The sequence below is a fragment of the Tenrec ecaudatus genome, chromosome 16 (genome assembly GCF_050624435.1).
Source record: "Tenrec ecaudatus isolate mTenEca1 chromosome 16, mTenEca1.hap1, whole genome shotgun sequence".
NCBI lineage: Eukaryota > Metazoa > Chordata > Mammalia > Afrosoricida > Tenrecidae > Tenrec > Tenrec ecaudatus.
In genome coordinates, this window is record NC_134545.1 from 58,402,364 (window position 1) to 58,414,797 (window position 12,434).

A 12,434-nucleotide genomic window follows, 5' to 3' on the forward strand; every position below is an offset into this window, starting at 1 on the left:
CAAAGAACAATCCTGCATGTGTCACTTACATTAATAATACATTAAAAAAATACATACACAATGCTGGCCACCCAGTTTGGAAATCAATGGTCGAGACTTGTACTTCCCCATATCCAAGCCTGTAAATTCCCCCAGACACCTTTCTTTTCCCCACAATTGTAGCTCTTGGTATTTTTGCCTCTTTTCTAGGATAGTGTATCCTAGCTTGTCCCTGTAATTGATCTGATTTTCCAAAGTTTATACCTTTCTACCTACGTCATTACTTAGATTGTGCTGTCTCTCAGCGGGTTGGAGTTTCATTAAGGTTTCAAACTTCTATTCTTCTGCTCAATAACACCACTGGTATTAGCTAATACACAGAACCATACCCAGTATGTGCTGTTGTCAGCAGCTGTTGAGTTGATTGCGACTCATGGTAAAGCTACATGTTAAGTGCATCATACATCATACACATTCATCATACACATTCATTTACCCCCTTCCAACAACATTAGATAGGTAATTGCTTCTTCTTTTTCTTCATTTTTAAATACTTTTATGGGGGGTCCTACATCTCTTATCACAATCCATACATTCATCCAGTGTGTCAAGCACATTTGCACATATGCCGCCATCATCATTTTCAAAGCATTCTCTTCCCACTTGAGCCTCTGATATCAGCTCCCCCTCTCTTCCCCTCCCTCCCTCATCCACCCTCTCTCACGAACCCTTGATAAGTTATAGATTAGTATTTCCATATCTTACATCATCCTCTGTCACCGCTCACCCACTTTTCCGTTAGTCGTCCCCCTGGGAGGAGGTTCTAGTTTGATCCTTGTGATCAATTCCCCCTTCCTACCCCCATAATTGCTTCTTTTATGGAAAATCTTTCTCTCACAGAGAGGCTGGGGTTTTCAAATTGCTGACTTTAAGGATCACAGCCCAATCCTAACCGCTATGCCACCAGGGTGCGAGAATGATTTTAGCAATATCTAAATGGCTATTGGAGGAAAAGTGGATTCCCACTCCTGATGTAGACAGGGGCGAGGAGAAATTGCAGAATGTGGGACCTAAGAAAAACCTTCATTTCCCTTATTATCATTCCTGTCAGGGACAAAACAATTCCGATCCTTATAAATATGAAGGGGTCTCAAAAAGTTCATGGAAAAATGGAATTATAAGATAATGGAATATGTCCATAAATTCTTTGAAGCGGTTCTCAACCTGTGGGTTGTGATCCCTTGGCAGTCGAACAACCCTTTCACAGGGGTCGCCCGATTCATCACAGTAGCAAAATGACAGTGATGAAATAGCAATGAAAATAATTTTGTGGTTGGGGGTCACCACCACAAGAGGAACTGTATGAAAGGCTCACGGGCAATAGGAAGGTTGAGAACCACTGTCCTAGTAGTTATAAAATTGACCTTTTCCTTTTAGTAGATTGCTATTTGGGTATTCACCAGTCTACAACTTCCATAATTCAGATAGCTTTTTCAGTTTTCTTTTTACATGGACAATGCCATTTAAATAAGGAACAAATAGTGCATTTGAAACAAGTGCACTTCATGAGGTGTTAATGGAATCAAACAACAGGCACCAGAAGACCCAAAACCAAACAAAAAACCTCCCATATTATTGAGAATGAGGGGGGTCAGAATAGGGAGCCCAAGCCCATCTGTAGACAATGGGACATCCCCTCACAGACGGGTCGCAAGGAAGGGATGAGTCGACCAGGGCACAGTGTACCACTGATGAAAAACACAATATTCCTCTGGTTCTTTGAGGTTTCATCACTCCCCACTATCATGAACCCAGTCCTACCTTTCAGTTCTGGCTAGACCAGAGCATGTACACTGGTACAGATAAGAGCTCACAACACACGGAATCCAGGTCAGATAAACACCTCAGGAACAGAAGTGGGAGTAGTGATTCTAGGCTGTAGGGTGAAGGTGGGGGAAAGAGGGGAGGAAGGGGAAACTGAATGCAATGATTGACGTACTAACTGCCCCTCCCTCCCCAGGGGGATAAACAACAAAAACGTGGGTGAAGGAAGGCAGTGATGGGTATAAGATATGAAAATAATAATAATAATTTTTATATTATCGAGGAGGAGGGGAGGGAGGGAAAAAGAGAAGTTGCTATCAAGTGCTCCAATACAAATAAATGTTTTAAAATGATGATGGCAACATATGTACAAATATGCTTGATACAATTGATGTGTGGAATGTTATAAGAGCTGTAAGAGCCCCCAATACAATGTTTAAAGAAGAATCAAGTGTCCTGTAAATAGGAATATCAATCTACTTGAATTTATCACATCTTTCTCATAAAAGTTTAAAAGAATTGTCCAAAGCAAATAATAAGGCACATTATCTTTATGAAATGCAGGGCATTAATTTATAAGATTACTGCATCAAGTTGAAAACAAAGCTAGAAGAAACGCTCTCTGAACGTCTTTACTTTTCCCGGAGTTTCTCTTACGTCCTCCCTGCTGCCAGTTCTACCTTGTAGACCAAACGTGAGGACTCCCTTCTAGGGCTAAAACCCCATGTGTATTTGTACGTCTGTGTTTGTTCTCTGTCCCTTCCCAGACCCTACCCTTCTTTACAAAATAATCTCATAGGAGCTCATTTAATCGTTCATAACCCAAGCTCTAATGGAACACCTTTACCTTTCAACTGTATTTGCAAGGCTATCTTTGACTTTGACTATCCTTCCCCACAAAAGTATCACACAAAAAAAAAAATAATGAAGACGTATGACTGCAATAAAACCAAGCACTTTTATAGCACTAGAAAGAACCTTGGAGGCGATCAAACTTATTAAAGCTACACACCATGTTACTGAATGTTTCCTTCTCTTGTTATGTAGGGTCACTATGAGTTGGTACAGATCCAACAACAACTATATGTTAAAAAACTGTAAAGAAAATATTCTGGCCGAGCCTTCCATCTCCTTACTGTAGGATTTTGGAGAACACTCAAAAACCTTAAGGCTTCAAAGTGTGAGGTTTGAAAGCAAGTATTTCATATAACTCTCTCATTTTGAGGCCCAAAAAAGATATGAGCGTGTTCAATGTCACCAAGCTAGGGCATGGCTGGGAAAGGATCACAGTCTACTTCCAATACCAAATGATTTAGCTTTCCAAGCAAGCTGCTGTCAACAGGCCCATCTCGCCAGGTTCTATGCTCTCTTGGTTCTTTCCCTTGTCCTCTATCAGCACAGATTTTGGTATAGACATTATCACCTTCTCTCCTGGGAAGATGTAGGCTAGGAGTAAATGAAATTTTATTTTCCTCATGGAAAGAGTAGGAAATTTTCCGTTTAAATAGAAGCACTTAAATCAATGTTTGCTGGTTTGTTTTTATGATGGCTATAATCCTCCATATGGATAGTAGTAAATAGCAGTAACACCTCACAAACTGTCATATTCACCTACCAATAGAGCTGCATAAGAGTGGAAGGGACTGTGCAGATAATACAGATAATAGCTGCATGGTAATAGTTCTTGGATGGTAAATGGATTTGAACTGCTACACCTCCCTAAGATTTCAAAAGTACCGCCATTTCAGTTAAGTCAGGGCTTATTTGCTTTCAAATGAAGCCATCAAATTAATGTTAAAACGCACAAAATAAGTAATTGTTTAAAGTATATAATGCTTACTTTTAAAATATAAAACCATCTAGTGAGAGAACTCAATAATGTCAAAAATAAGGGAAAAGAGGGAAGGCTGTACCTTTTTAGTTAAAATAAAAACACACTATTAAATCATTAAGGTGTTTGTGAATATTCTCCTGGGGTATTGACTATATATTTTTAAAAACATTTTATTAGGGGCTCATACAACTCTTATTACAATCCATACATATACATACATAAATTGTATAAAGCACAGCCATACATTCTTTGCCCTAATCATTTTCAAAGCATTTGCTCCCCACTTAAGCCCTTTGCATCAGGTCTTTTTTTCCCCCCCTCCCTCCCTGCTCCCACCTCCCTTATGAGCCCTTGATAATTTATAGATTGTTATTTTTTCATATCTTGCCCTATCTGGGACTATATTTTTATATAAGCCAAATTTCATGGCTTATATCCTTCTTTGATGAGTAAATTCTTTGCAATCTATTCTGTGAATTTATGGATTTTCTCTAACAGAAATATGAACCTTCAAAGATAGTTGAATATAAGCAATAATGAAATGAATTCAAAGTACTTATGTTAATTCATGGGAGAAACCACAAAGAGGTTAACCTTGAAAATAGATTACCTTCTCCATTACGGAATTTGGTTAGGAATTTATATTAAATGATTACTCAGCTAAGCTTTTATTAAAACTGCACCTCAAGGCCACTCAATCTACTGTTTAAGGTTTCAGCCAAAGGACATAACAGAAGGAAGTCAAGGTCAAAAACAAAACAATATAGAACAAGCCACAAAACTTTAAACCTGTAAGTATAAGTAAGCATATGTAAAAAGAAAAAAAATCTTCATATTAACAGAAAACATTAAAAGTCAAATTTATATTAATTAGTACCAAAAACTCATAAGAAAACAGTGGGATAAAGATTGTGCAACCCTTTTTGATATGGATGAACTATTGAATTGTATGATATGTGGATGAGGTGCCAATAAAACTGTTTAAATAAAGAGAAAAGAATTAAATTACTAATCTATCTTATGAATGTACATAACCAAATATCCATATAGTAAAAATTTTTTTCTATTAAATTATATTATTCAAATAAAATGCAGTAATTGAACAGGTGACTTTAATGTATCACAGCCCTTCTTTTTAACTTACTGGAGAAAAGGTTTATTTTGCCTCACCTTTTGCTTTCCTTATGTGTGTTGGTCTGGTTCTGCCTTAGGGCCTCTGGGCATATTGCTTCATTGCTGGAAATGCTCTTCTCTCAGTTCTCCACATGGAGAGCTTTCTCATTTGCTTTAGGTCTCTGCTCAAATACTACCCATCAGAGAGGTCTTCCTAATGGCCTTTTTAAAAATATCAATATCATCATTCCTTTTCACTTCTTTATCCACTTGATTTTTCTTTTCAGCACATACCACGTATCTTAGCACATACCTAACAAATATTTACTTATTTTATTATCTGCCTTTCTTTGCTCAAATGCAAACTGTAAGAGGACAAAGACTTCCATTTATTCACTGTGCCTGGCACAGAAAGTACTCAATACGTTGATGACTCAATACGGGGCTGCACAGAGCTTAAAGTGCTCCTTGTTATAAGGACTGAAAAAGGCTGAGAGCAGATTGGAGGTAAAGAGCGATGAGTAAGGATACACTAGTCTTTTAAGAGATCGGGTTTTAAAAAAAAAGAAAGAAAATGCAGAGGAAAAATTAAAAATTTGTGAGGAAAGCTTCAGGCATGTTATATCTTCAAATTGTACATTTTGCTAAGGTGCTGAGACTCAAATGATGAGAACGCAGGTCTACTTAATGGAACAGACCCTGGGTAGGCAGACAAGAATGAGACTAGGACTAGAGATGGGGAGGAGAGTGGGCTCGTGAAAGACGCACATGCACCTTTCTCTGAGACGGAAGGAAAGGAGGGAAAGAGGCGCTGGGTTGGGAAGAGAGCTGAGGAGGTTCCCAGTAGAGGACCTCTGCTTTCACTCTGCAGTGGGGGAGTGGCCAGCTACTAAAGCACAGGTGTAGACCTGAGAAGCGCGATAGTGCTGTAGAATGCTGTTTTTAAGAACGGGAAAGGGATGGAACAGACTATGTGACCAGTGATGTCCTCTAATACTTGCAGCAGTGAGGACTGACTGCTGTGTTAGTAGTTTGAATAAAAGGTCTTGAATAGGAGGTGTGGTGGTGATATCTTCCTGTCCATCAAAGCTATCATAGAGAGTTGTGGCTGGGAAGTGATTGCTTAGGCAGGAACAATACTTGTCAGCTTCCTACTCGCTCCACTGCAGGTAGCTGGGGCCTTGTGCCTAGTTCTCATCAAGAGATGAACTGAGCGAGGCCTTAGAAAAGCAGGTGTGTTTCCTCCATAGACTTCTCCTTTGTGCTAGATGGGATGGCAGGGAGCACGACGTCCTTGGATGCTGTGTGTTATCCGTGGGATGAACCCAAGTCTTTAAATGGCTGCATGAGAAATCCTTTCTGAAACGGACAGTCATCCTAGAATGTTATATGAGAAATAAACATCTACATTCCTTCAGTCATCTCATTACTGTTGCCTATTATTCATACAGGAGCTTATTGTTTTATTGTTTATTCTTATCAAATTGGCTTTGACTCATGGTTACTTTTTGTAAACAGAAAGAAACAATGCTTGGTATTGTGCCATCTTCAAGATCACTGGAATGTTTGAGTCCATTGTTGAAGCTATTAGGTCAGTCTGTCTCACTGAGGGTTCCCTCATTCTCACCGATCCTCTACTTCTATCAAGCAGAATGTTCTAACCGAGGGGTCAGTTTTTCCTGTTCTAATACTGCAAAATATCTGTGGGAGCTCAAGAGTGCAAGACGACTGCGTTGAGTTTATTACTGTTCTATAATTTATCTCCAGGATCTAATCTCCTTTATAATGGCCACAGAGAACTTACAGTCAAATATCATCATTAAAGGGTCAATTAAGGAAGTGAACACCTTGAAATGCCAGTGAGAAATGCTCAGGGTAGTTGTTAACCACGACATGTTTCAGGTCTGCTAATAAATGCCCAAAGGAACATACAACTCTGCTGTAAACCTCAACTAGAAAGCATTCAGCCCAAGCTCTGTGAGTTAGCCAACCCAAATCCCTGAATTAAGTGTCTAGAGACACCCTGCTCCCATAAGCCTCAGCTCTACTTCTTTGGGTCAACAAGCACAACTTCCCCAATAAGTGCCAAGAGGCAGCCCACTCCTCAAGTCTACACAAAAGCAGTTTTATTTGCTCTGTGGGTTGGAAAGTCTATCTCTCTGTTCCATTCTCTGGCTCCTGGTTCTGCTGCTGTTCCTCCGCTGGTAGAGCATATGGGAGGTTCACTGTGTAGGAATTTTGAGTCCAGAGGATGCCCCCACTTCTGGCTCTAGCTAGTAATGAGATTCCTCCTCTTGTTTCTCAGAGGGCTCATTTTATACACAACAGGGTGGAACTGCAGGGAATCCTGTTCACAATTATTCACAGGTGAACCTTATCAGTATCTTACCCCATCTTCTTACCAGACCCATTCAGGGAAAGGTCATTTGGTGGGAGTTGTACTTAGTCTAGAAGAGCCACATTAAATAATTCACTGCTTCTGCATCCACAACAGCACGGATTCATTGTCAAGGTGCTATTTCCTGCTGTCTGTGGCACAGCTGCTATAGCCCGCGTTGGTAACAATGGGCGCTATTACCACAATGATCAAGAAATGGAGAAGAGTGCTCTCTTTTAAGAGAGCCTGGATGAGATATTCTCAGGAAACTTTCATAAGTATTTGGGAAGAAATTTCTTGGTAAGAATGATTGAAATTCTCATGCAGCAGATTGGGGCTGAGCTAATTACTTTTTAAAAAAATGTGATATATATATATAAGCATTTGTGAGTTCAGTACTTTTTACATGTACAGTTCAGTGAAATTAATTACATTCAGTCTGGTAAGCTTCTTTCATGTGGACTTTGTTGCTTCTCAGCTAGATAGCCATTTGTTTGTCTTCAAGCCATCAAGACCCCAGACACTACATCTTTTGATAGCTGGGCAGCCTGTGTGATCATGAGGTGTTGATGGGATCAGGTTTCAGGCATCAAAGACCCAGAACAAAAAATCATATCAATGCGAATGAGGGGGAGGACAGAGTGGAGACCCAAAGTCCATCTGTAGATAATTGGACATCCCCTCACAGAAGGCTCACTCACAGGCAAGAGACGAGCCAGTCAGGGTGTCAGTATAGCACCTAGGAAACATACAAGTTTCCTCTAGTTCTTTAATGCTTCCTCCTCCCCACTATCATGACTCCAATTCTACCTTACAAATCTGGCTAGACCAGAGCATGTACACTGGTACAGATAAGAGCTCACAGGGAATCCAGGACAGATAAACTCCTCAGGACCAATAATGAGAGTAGGGTAGGGGGAAGGTGGGGTTAGAAAGGGGAACCGATCAGAATGATCTACATATAACCCCTCCCAGGGTACAACACATGAAAAAAATAATAATTCCAATGATGTATTTTGCTTATTTTGCTTTATGTGTTTTCTTTCTCAAAACTGTTTCTAATACCTGACCTAAAAAAGACAAGTACTCAAAAAGATACATAATACATAGTAAAGTGGGCTAACTTAAAAGTAAGATATTGTCATATCCCTAATTGTTTTTCAATAAACTTCTCTTGAAAGTAGTCACAATTTTCATTTATGAAGTACTTTATTCATATAGTACAGGAATGCAAGAATTAACAAAGAATATGAGAGATTTCTCAAATGCAACATTAAATTATATATGTATTAAAATTATAAAGTATCAATGCATTTAATTTCTAAGAGAATATACTCTAATAATTAAGTGAATTCCTCTGAAGATTATAGAGTCATGTGTGCTGTAACATCATAGTTCCTAAAGTTACCTCCTGGTTTACATAATATCTAGATCAGATGAGCAAGTCAAAACGTGCTTTCCTATTATGCAAACTCCACAAGGACTTTAAAGGTTTAGCATTCCAGAAACCCTGGCAGTCATGAGATGGTGTCCTTAGCTTTATTCTCTCAATGGAATTAAGATATTTTAAACCCAAGTGAACATGATAAAATGCATTTACCCATGTTGTTAGGTGCCATGGAGTCTACTTCAGCTCACAGTGACCCTTTGTGTAGCAGAATGAAACACTGCCTGGTCCTGCACCATCCTCACAACTGTCTTACGCCCATTGTTGCAGCCATTGTATCCATCCATCGTGTTGAGAGTATTCTTTTTCACCGACACTCTACCAAGTGTGACATACTCATAAACTTAACTTATTATCCAAAGACTGTGCTTCATTTGACAGAGATGCATTTACCTAGCCTGATGCAGAAAGAAAAGTAGGACTGATTTCATAATCTTTTAACAGATTTCAACAAAACATGTTTTTGTAATTTATATGCTGAGATACATTTTTTTATTAAACTGCTTTGGACCAATTTAGATACCAAGGCAAACAAAACAGAAAGGCCATTGTAAAAGGAGCCTCATGGTTTCCATCCCAGAGGGAGAACAGTGCAAAGGCTAAAAGACTATAGATCAATACCATGGTCTAGTGGGAGGCATGTTGGTGTAGATTTGTAAGAGTCATGGCTTGTGGTTAGTAATTATCTATTAATAAAAAACTATTTGTCTTAAATCATATCTATATATGATTTATTCTTGTTATGGACAATATGATGATATCAATAATAATAATGTTAAATTATGTCACTGTAGTAATTTATACTTACATGGTAAAGCAAGTAACAAATGTTACTTCACTGTTAATTCACTATTACTTATTGGTCTAGTACAAACAAAGCAAAGACCTTTGACATGACATACATAAACCTTGATGTCAAGGAGTTCCTATCCCCAGGAAAGGCTTATAAAGAAGGTATGTATATTTATTTTAGGGGCTTCAAAAAGTTCATGGAAAAATTCCACTATCTTTTTATTCCATTTTTCCATTAACTTTTCATAGTCCGTGTAAAAGGTTATGAATGGGTGGATGGCATGACAATGGTTTATTCTACCATTACTAATATTTTATTACATACTATATTTTATATTATCCACTGCCTCATATGAATGAAATGTCATCACCTCTCCAATTCCACTCCTCCTCTCCGACAATAATACGTACCATCTGTACATTGTACTCTTTCTTTCTTTGTAGTACATCTGTGTAATTGTTTCTACAACATCTGCCTGCCCTGTTTTCCTGTTATACCAAGAAGGACCAAAACTACCTTGCTCATCATTATATATCCGGAACTAGCAACCATGCTTGGTAAAGCATGCACAGAGGATGGCTTCTACTGAGCAATCTCTTAAATTTTATTATCTGAATTTATATTAGTCAACAAGTAGCTTTGAACCACAAACAGAAGCTTAAAAAGACAAATTTGTCTATTTTGTCAAGCTTGTTTTTAATATTATTAGAGGTTCAACACATTTTCAATCTCTCTTAATTATAGATTCTTTGAATCACAAATTGGCCTTTCAATTAAAATGAAAAATCACATACACCTAATGATTTGAATTATTAACCACACTAAGTATAAGCTTGAACATAAAATACTAAAATATGCTTTACTGGGAAAAGAAAAAAAACCTTTGCTGAGCCTGAGAAGAAATAAACATTGCTGAATTTCAGACCACCCAAAGAGAACTTTATTTTCTAACCATTATTAGTTATTCACTCAAGTCAATTCACCCAAGCTACACCACATTTCATAGACAACAGAAAGAACTTCTAACATAGAATTCTTTAGAAACAGTATAGGGTTGAGAACATTTATCCTTCTGTTTCATTAACTTTATGCAATAATCTGGCTACTTCATAATGATTTCCCCCCCATTAAAAACAAAGAAGAACAAAATGTGAGAAATCAAATAGAAAAACTCCCTCTTTTTATCCAACCCAGATGGCTCAGTTATGGGATTTTTCCCAGAGCCCTGCCAAGTTTCAAGTATGCTTGAAAATAAACTAGTTTAGGCTGAATCCAAACCCTGCAATAGAGACCATGTCTGAAAAGTTTATTTAAAACCAAACACACAGGATACATATGTAAGGGGGAGGGGTGTGTGTGTGTGTGTGTGTGTGTGTGTGTGTGTGTGTGAATATGCTAGGCTAGGAATAATTTGGACTTTCTTACCTTTGAGGTACTTTCCCCCACTGCTTCTATTTGCCTTTGTTTTTTAAACTTTGTGCAGCTCTCAGTCCTCAGATGTCTGGGCTGAAACTTTCAGATACTGACCTTGCAAAATTATTTCCATGCAGTTTCTCGTTATCATTGACAGTTTCAGATTATATCTTGTAGCTCTGAAGGATAACATCTGTATATTGTATATATGTACCCACTGCCATTGAGTTGATTCCGACTCACAGTAAGCCTATATAGGGTTTCAAGAGGCTCTGAATCTTTATGGGAGCAGAATATCTCATTGTCCAGTGGAGCAGTTGGTGAGTTTGAACCACCAATCTTGGGCTACTATGCTAATGAAGCATTGACAGTTCAGTGAAAGAATTCTCATCTTATATGAGGGGGACAAAATTTTGATTCCCAATCAATGCTTTTCATGCACAGCCACCACCTGCTTGTCAGTGTAGGTTTCTGTACCTGCTAGTATCATAACCGAGTGGGTTTCAACAGAATTCCAGACCGATCCAGATAGAAAGAAAGGCCTAAAAATCTGTTACTAAAAACCAGCCAAGGAAAATCCTATGGATCACAACTGTTTTGATTTGCAACTGATCTAAGGGAGTGGTGCAGGACCACTGTGCATTCAGTCATCATGAGTTGGGGCCAACTCAGCAACGTGTCGTGTTAAGGAAATTAAAATGCGGTAGATTACAATGTACAAAGAAGCTCTAACTAGACATGGGTGCTTTTGCCACAGCCTGCTTTGGTGTTCCCAGTGTTTTTGAGTCATAAAAGCTTCGAGTACCTTAGCCTTGACCTCGGTAGAGTTTGGGGAACTTGAGAGAAGGGAAATGTACAAAAATGTTTAAAAACTAGATCATAACTAATTAAAAAGTAGAGTTGAAAATAAGCTGTAAAAAGCAGGAACTACTTATGGGAACTGCTCCCAGGAGCAGAATTTAGGAAGGGATGACCTCTCAGTCCCAAAATAACTCTTCTATCCACAGGCTGAGAATTCACACTTTTTATGTTAATTAATGTTCTATTGATTTATTGAGGATAATAAGCATCTGTAAGAGACACAGTGCTCTTTATATAGCAGCCCATAGAATTTCCCATGGGAAAGTAATTCCCAGGAAGAAGGATAAGCTTAGTCTTCTTACCGGTCATCTTACACTTTCTTCTTTCCCTTAGTGTTCTCCAAGTCCTGGGCCATTGTATTTCCTAAGCGAGTCGTTCCAAGAGTTAGCACCACTTCTTAGGCCCTTGAGTTCCCTAAGGCTTCGTCTCCCTTCATGTAGTCATTTCCATATTGCCAAGCCCACATGGGAACTAAACTAGCCATCAAAAGTAAAACTACATTCTACTATGTCATTTCAGTGACATATTTTCCCCACAGGTGAGTGTTAAGACTACGGTTGACAGTGATTGAAATGTTTCAATCTTTAGGTTATAGCATTGTGCCACAGGCTTGACATTATACTTTCAGCATACAATAAGCAGTCAGACAATCAGAGCCAGCTTTTACAATACTAGGACCGCATGATCTTTCTAAGAAAGCAAAGACCCATCGAAAACACTCTGGGAAGAATAAATCTCTGTCATGCCTGAGGATGAACCTGAGTGACTAAATTACCTTTTTTCAAAAGCATGT

The 12,434-nt window shown here is 38.5% G+C and overlaps 1 protein-coding gene across 2 annotated transcripts in view; it reads right to left on the reverse strand.

Annotated features, from left to right (window-relative positions):
- The window catches only part of REEP3 (receptor accessory protein 3), a 109,056-nt gene that overhangs the window by 25,195 nt on the left and 71,427 nt on the right, over nt 1-12,434 (reverse strand). The gene's annotated exons all lie outside the window — the stretch shown is intronic.